This window comes from Eurytemora carolleeae, unplaced genomic scaffold, assembly GCF_000591075.1.
Source record: "Eurytemora carolleeae unplaced genomic scaffold, Eaff_2.0 scaffold2715, whole genome shotgun sequence".
In the NCBI taxonomy this organism is placed as follows: domain Eukaryota; kingdom Metazoa; phylum Arthropoda; class Copepoda; order Calanoida; family Temoridae; genus Eurytemora; species Eurytemora carolleeae.
In genome coordinates, this window is record NW_019398604.1 from 1 (window position 1) to 7,624 (window position 7,624).

At 30.8% G+C, this 7,624-nt stretch overlaps 2 long non-coding RNA genes across 2 annotated transcripts; both read right to left on the bottom strand.

The window, feature by feature from the left end:
* Window positions 1-1,079: 1,079 nt before the first annotated feature.
* Window positions 1,080-5,023, bottom strand: LOC111717528 (uncharacterized). Its single transcript, XR_002768803.1, has 4 exons — window positions 4,970-5,023; window positions 4,178-4,250; window positions 3,359-3,422; window positions 1,080-1,140 (listed from the first exon to the last, which is right to left on the bottom strand). It is a non-coding gene; the product is annotated as an uncharacterized LOC111717528 (long non-coding RNA).
* A 635-nt stretch (window positions 5,024-5,658) lies between these two features.
* LOC111717527 (uncharacterized) lies at window positions 5,659-7,330 on the bottom strand. Its single transcript, XR_002768802.1, has 4 exons — window positions 6,753-7,330; window positions 6,393-6,447; window positions 5,791-5,851; window positions 5,659-5,727 (listed from the first exon to the last, which is right to left on the bottom strand). It is a non-coding gene; the product is annotated as an uncharacterized LOC111717527 (long non-coding RNA).
* Between the last annotated feature and the right edge of the window lie 294 nt (window positions 7,331-7,624).

Below are 7,624 nucleotides of genomic sequence, written 5' to 3' on the forward strand. Positions count from 1 at the left end.
TACTTGGTGACTATTAAATACATTTTATTTGTAAACAAAGCTTATATATTGGTTCACTTGGTATACTTGGTGACTATTATATACATTTTATTTGTAAACAAAGCTATATTGGTTCACTTGGTATACTTGGTGACTATTAAATACATTTTATTTGTAAACAAAGCTATGTTGGTTCACTTGGTATACTTGGTGACTATTAAATACAATTTATTTGTAAACAAAGCTATATTGGTTCGCTTGGTATACTTGGTGACTATTAAATACACTTTATTTGTAAACAAAGCTATATTGGTTCGCTTGGTATACTTGGTGACTATTAAATACATTTTATTTGTAAACAAAGCAATATTGGTTCACTTGGTATACTTGGTAACTATTAAATACATTTTATTTGTAAACAAAGCTATGTTGGTTCACTTGGTATACTTGGTGACTATTAAATACATTTTATCTGTAAACAAAGCTATATTGGTTCACTTGGTATAATTGGTGACTATTAAATACAATTTATTTGTAAACAAAGCTATATTGGTTCACTTGGTATACTTGGTGACTATTAAATACACTTTATTTGTAAACAAAGCTATATTGGTTCACTTGGTATACTTGGTGACTATTAAATACACTTNTCCATATAATCATTTAATAAAAAAACTAAATGTCTGCAACATTCCATTAACAGAAAGTGAAGAATACGACATTTGATGAATTCTTTCGATATATTCATTATTAAGGGTTTCACTATATAGAATATATTTATATAGAAATTAGAAGTCAATTTTATAAAAAGCTGTGAAGAAAATAATTATTTAAAACGCATGAAACATACGTTGAGTTTTGAAAAGCAATTTTCCCATCAATTCAAAAAATTGAAAATGAGGAAAGGATTTAAATTTTAACGTTTTGTTTCATTCGATTTCTTGGATAAAGGTTAAGCCTGGATTAAGAAAGACATGTGTCCAATTCACAATGATACCCTTACATTAATTGATTAATATGTACCTTTTGGCTTTGATAAACCTGATATGCTATGGTAAGATCATTTTACTTTATAAACTTCAAATAAAAAATGCAACCTGCCTCCTTTTCTTGGTCCGTCACATTGTGATACAAACGAATTCTCCAGCGGGGATAGAACAGCTGAAAGAAAATTTATAGATATCTCCGTCAATCTTGAAGGTGAATAAAAGGTAGTCTAAATTTTTTAGTAGTGTTCGGTGTTAAATGTTAAATATTTTAACTGTGTTACTACAAAATCAAATGTACGAAATAATTCCGCTTTGAACAAAGACAAAATAGAAGTCGTCATTAAATTCCCATATTAATTAAAAGCTGAATATGTAATAATGTAACATCACTTTTGCGAATTTTAGAAACATACAGAAACTGACTGAATTTATATCTTTGATTCTACAATTTTGTGTATTAACAACCCAGTCTCGTCTCGCCATTTGTTTACATAACTTTTCAAAGTTGATAATCAAAGATATTTAATGATATTCAATGATATCTAACGATATTTCACGATATTAAAGGGAGTGCTCGCGAAAAACGGAAGGGGGTATAAGCTTACAGCGAAAAATATTCGATGGTGATTGCTGCTCTATCTCTGTTGCGTCTATCAGAAGAAAATTGTTGAAAACGATTCTTACCGAAGGTTGCATCCCTACAAATTCAGAAAGTTGCAATATTCGACATCTAGCTAATTCCAAACAAACAAATCGTTCAGATATTACAACCTATAATCATAGATTTTCTTCGAAGCATTCATATAAAGTTGATATTTTAAAATAGTATTTTTTTTAATTAATTGATCGCTTTTATCTTATTCTTATTTCACGGCTGGCGCTGGATTTTGGAACATTTATAGAAAATGTGAAAATGTCGTCATCATTATCAAAATCCTCGAAACAAGAATGAATGTTTTCAAAAGTAACTCCAGATCATAAAATAAAAAATATTATGAAATATCAACCACATAAGAATGCCTCGAAATATTTGAATGATTCGTTTGGAATAAAATTTTTTTACGATTCGAGTCGAATATTGCAAGTTTCTGAATTTGTATGGACGCTACATTCTTCGGCCGGTATGCGTCGTTTTTAACATTTTTCTCCTTATAGACGCAACAGATAGAAGTAAGATTAGGAGCAATAGTCGAAAAATTTTCAATAAAAAATAATGGCTTATTTGGCAGCCATCAAACTATTGCTGCCAAATAAGTGATTTTTGTAAAATATAAGATAATTTTTCTATTTTGTAATTGATGGTGTATAGTGTTGTATATCATAAAAGTAAGATAGGGATAAATATTTTGGACTGAAATTAACAACTCATACCAATGATATTTCGAGAATACGGGATTATAATTTATTAACATATATATATACAAACGAATACTATACGATCAAATAGCAATTGAAGCAAGAATCAAAGTAGAATGAACACAGCTTTATCCCACTCCCACTGCTCTCTGAAAGGGTTGATCATCAACTAACTGCTACCCAGGGTATCAGTTGAGTTGCCGGGCTCAGCTCGGAATTCCCGGCTTTATCAAAACTCCCTGGGTCAATATCCATTCTACCTGTGTGCTAGCCACCCAAAACTAGTAGCATCAGGTAGAAGAATCGGGTTCTTGGCTTCGCATTATTCTATTAATAGTTCTGAACTTAGCGTCGTTCTATTAATAGATGATATTTACAGACAGGGTTTTTATTTTCTCCCTGAGCAGATGATCGCTAAAAGATCAAAAGATCGTACCTTCATTACAATAGAAAGAAAACATATTTGTTAGGTTTTTGTTGAATTTAATAAGCTATACCTTTGCATGTTGAATTTAATGAACTATACTATGAACGAGTTTAAAATTACAAATTGATGATCATATTAACAGTACAAGTATAAAGAAATTAGGTGGAAAATAGCTCTTGGCTGTTTTGATTATTTTTTCCACCAAATTTTCATAATAATAACAAAACATTTCAATTAAATAGATTTAAGGAGAACGATTAGAGATCAGGGTGCGAATTTATCTTATGCAAATAGTTTATACATTAATTCGAATAACTAGAGTTTAAAGTAATCTTCTGACATGTACACAACAAATATCAAAGCATATTAAAACATATCTAATTAGTTTTACATGAATAGCAATTCGGTTTATAACACATTGTCATGTAATTTTCAAAAAGAGAATTTAGTAGTCTATTTTTAAATGTTGAATTATGTTAGACATGAGTTGACTAGAATGAACTACACCTTTGCATGTTGAATTATGTTAGACATGAGTTGACCATAATAAACTATACCTTTGCATGTTGAATTATGTTAGACATGAGTTGACCATAATAAACTATACCTTTGCATGTTGAATTATGTTAGCCATGAGTTGACTATAACGTAATATTGAAGCCTCTGGTTCTCTGAAATATATACATCCTTGTATCTAAAGTTGTAGTCTCTGTTTTGGTGTCTGTTTGTTTGTACGATCATAACTCAGGAACCCCTTTACCGATATACTTCAAATTATGATTGGGGAATTTGGGAGAACCACGTAAATTTTTATAACTCGGTTTTGAGATTGTAAATTGAGTGGTTCGACTTTTAAAGCGAAAATTTAGTTTCCCGGTAAAATCGACCAAGTGCGGGTAAGCGGAGGGATTAACTTTGAGTATTCTAGGCAGCGCTGATTTCCCAAGCACACATACAAACAGAAAACAGTTGAATGATTGTCGTCTTCTATTTTAAGAGCTGTTTTATTGTAAACAAACAAAACATGTTGTCAAACCGCGAGCATTGTTTAGTATTTTTAGTATTAAAAAGAAATCTATAGTACCGATTCACAACAGTACCCTTATAAACTGTTACTTGGCTAGAATGAATTTTAAATACCAAAGTTCATATGTAATTATGAAAACTGCAGTTTCTGCACAAAAGTGACTTGCGCATTTCTACTGGAGAAAAATATGTAGAAATGATCGAAATTAAGCCCTTTATAAACTAGATAAATGACATTATCTTTGGCATTAATGATCATATATGAAGGTTTCATGGGTATCGTTGTGAATCGAGCATTGCTATCTTTATAGGGATGTTCACTCTAAATTACGCTTACAGTCCCTTTGTTCTCAGGCATATGGCAAAATCATTTAGGAAAATAAGGGTGTAAAATACTTACAGAGGTTTGCCCTGTTTAGATGTAGGTGGGGTGTAGAACGAGTAAGATAACACTTGTTGACCAGCACCAAGAGCTAAAAGAAAACGATAAAAACATGATCAATAATTTTAAAAATTCATTAATTAAAAAAAATAAACACAGTCGTCTTCCAATTTTACAGTCGTCTTCCTTTTTCACAGTCGTCTTTCTATTTCACAGTCGTCTTTCTATTTCACAGTCGTCTTCCTATTCACAATTTTTCTTGTCTCACTGTATCTAAACATTGAACTGTACCCATGCATTACAAAATACCCATACATTGCACTGTAACCATGCATTGCATTTACAACAGTTATTTTAAAGGGACTACAATCATAATGTCAAGTCAAGGGGCAATGTCCATGCAAACCCAGGGCAATGCCCCTTGAAATCTTTATTTGTTCAATTATATGTGTCTCTTTGTTTCTTTTTATAATTAAATCTAAATATTTTACTGTCGTAGGAATGCCCAGGTCACTTTAATAGAAAAATCACATTTGAAAATGATCAGTTTTCAAGATATTAACATTGATATTTAATCAACTTTTGATCAGACCAAGCTTTTAAAGGTACCTTTATGAATCGGAATCTTTGCAAAAAGGGTCACTCGAAATTACGCTTGCAATCCCTTTAACAAAACCAAAAGGTTTGAATTATCATATTATCCTATTATTTAAACCTGTTGTGTACTGGTTTGAATTATCATATTATCCTACTATTTAAACCTGTTATAGTATACTGGTTTGAATTATCATATTATTCTATTATTTAAACCTGTAGTGTACTGGTTTCATGTAGATTTTCCAACGTATTCACCATCAGTTATCTACAAGGGACATCTTGAGATCATGAATGCCAAAAAAAGAAAGGAAAATTTGTTTTGTCAAGAGCTTTAGTAGTAGCATTTAAAAAACTAGAATATAACTTCATGTTTAATATTAGCCTTAAAAGGACAGACCGGCTATGTAAGGTAGTTAAACTGAGTATGCAGTGTTGTGGACAAATTCTTTAGGATTCATTTATTATTAAATAACGACGACAAAAAATTTGAACAAAATTCTATAGTAAACAAATTTGTTGTTTAGGAACAGGTTAAGAAAGTAAACATTTATCTTATCATCGAAAATAAGAAATCATATTCAATTATTAGTTTCTATAAAATTCTCTTTATTTTCTGTAGAGTTTCTGGAATTCTTATTGAAAAGACGACATTTGAAGAATTTGTTGAAATCTGCGAATAAATTCAAAGAAAATAAGAAATTCAATATATATAATGATGAAAACGAAATAATTGATTCTAGCATTGATTTATTGACTAATTTCACTTGAAACATACGCTCCTAATCATCCAATTAGTTTACTGTATAATTTTTATTTTATTTTCCGTCGTCGTTATTTTATAAAAAAAACAAGCCACATTTCAAAATTGATGCCCTTTTGAATTTTTGATAATAAGATGCCCTGTTTCCTTTTCAAAATTAATATCTTCAGGTTTAAGTGACCCATTAAGATATTTCAAAGATCGTGCTATTCTGAAAATATATGTTTCCATTAGTTTTTGAGAAAATGGATTTCAATTTATTTTAACCAATTACCTAGGTTTACAGGGACATGATGAATCTACTTTATATTCATCCATCTGAGCAAAAAATCTTTCTAAACAAAAAAATATTTTTAAAAACTCATCTTCCTTCCATATCCCATCTAACCAACTTTGTATTGTCCTGGTTGGTTTCCAGTCGGGACAATAAAATTAATTGTAAATCTTGGACCACCTTTTTGTCCAGGCTGGCTACTTTTTTTCTGGTTCAACCTAGCATTACCATTTAGATAGGATTCTTGATAAATTGTCTTTAAAAGGGGAAAGTTCCTAGAGCCTTGCAGTTGCAACCAACTACGATTTTCAAGTTTTTATTGTTTTGCAACCTTAGATCGCAAGCCTTTAATGTTTCAAACTCGAACTCTGCCAGATCTGATAACGAAAGTTTAAATACCAAAGATTACAACATCAGGTTGCAAAAAATTAGAAAATTAGAGTTTGTACGAGTGTTTTTATTTTTTATATTCAAAACATATAAATATGGCAATATCACATTCGATAATCGTTCAACTAGGGGAATGGTTTAACTCTTGGTTTAACTGTTGGTTTAACCGCTGGTTTAACTCCTGGTTTAACCCCAAATTAAGAATGATTAACCTGCAACATTGTAGCTGAGACCGATACTACTGTAGGACATTAAAACCAACACAATCTGAACATTAATTTAGAGTTTTTAATAAATAGTTGTCATTGAGCAACAAAAAACGTTTCCAAAAACTGCAAACATTTTCAAACAAAGGAAATAAGTTTTGCCACAAACGCAAATTTTATTGTCACTGTAACTTCGCAATCTGATGGCGTAAACCATTAATATTTCAAACTTAGACTTTTATATTTAACATAGTTCATAGTTTGAAATATCAAAGGTCTACGACACAGGATTGCAAAGATATAGGTATTACAAAACCTGAGTTTGCTGCAAAAATCTCCTTTTGATCAAATTATCAATTTGCTTACCAAAGCTATTAGTGTAACAACCAATGCTCGTCTGGCTCTGTCTTTCATTTTAAAAATCTTAAATGACGAAACACGTATTGTAGCTTTATGCTTCACATGGGCATCTCAAATTGAAGTCATCACTCAATTCTTATGTTTATTGGGAAACACTGTATGTTATAAACCACAATGTAATTAATTGTACATGGCAACTAGTGATGGTAATTACAAGTAACCACTTGTTTTTCTTCAGGTCACTGAAAAATATATTTTGTCAATTTCTCCCTCTAATCTTAAACTAAAGATTAAAGCGCGGTAGTTTGTAAATGATTCGCCAGGGTTCCACATTTTTTAAGGAGACTTCTGAGATCATACTTTTCTTAAACAGATTTTCTACACTGTCAGATTTTGACACTTTTTTAAATTACTTCACTTTTGTTTTTGACATAAACATAAATTGTCTTGCTGTAGGAGCTGTAGTGAAGAGTAGAATTTGATTGCATGACTGGCCTGAAAGTATCCTTGGAATAAATTTATTAAAACATTATATCAATTTATATACAGTGAAACACTTAATAACGAATACATCGGAAGAATTTATCAAATGTAGTCTTGACAATTTTTCAATGAGTTTCATACTATATTTCGTAAATTTCAGTATTTGCTAGGGTTTCCATTTTCCGGAAAAAAATTTCCATTTTGCAAATGGAATGATCCGGAAATTTGTTGCGTAAACCGGAATTCCGGGATAATTCCGGATCAAATGGAAACCGGAATGTTTAAGGTAACCGGAAATTTTTCCGGTTTACGGAATGGAAACCGTAAAATTTCCAGTTTCCATTTCGTAAACCGGAAATTTTAACACAATATTAGACATAGAAAGCAATGTTAAA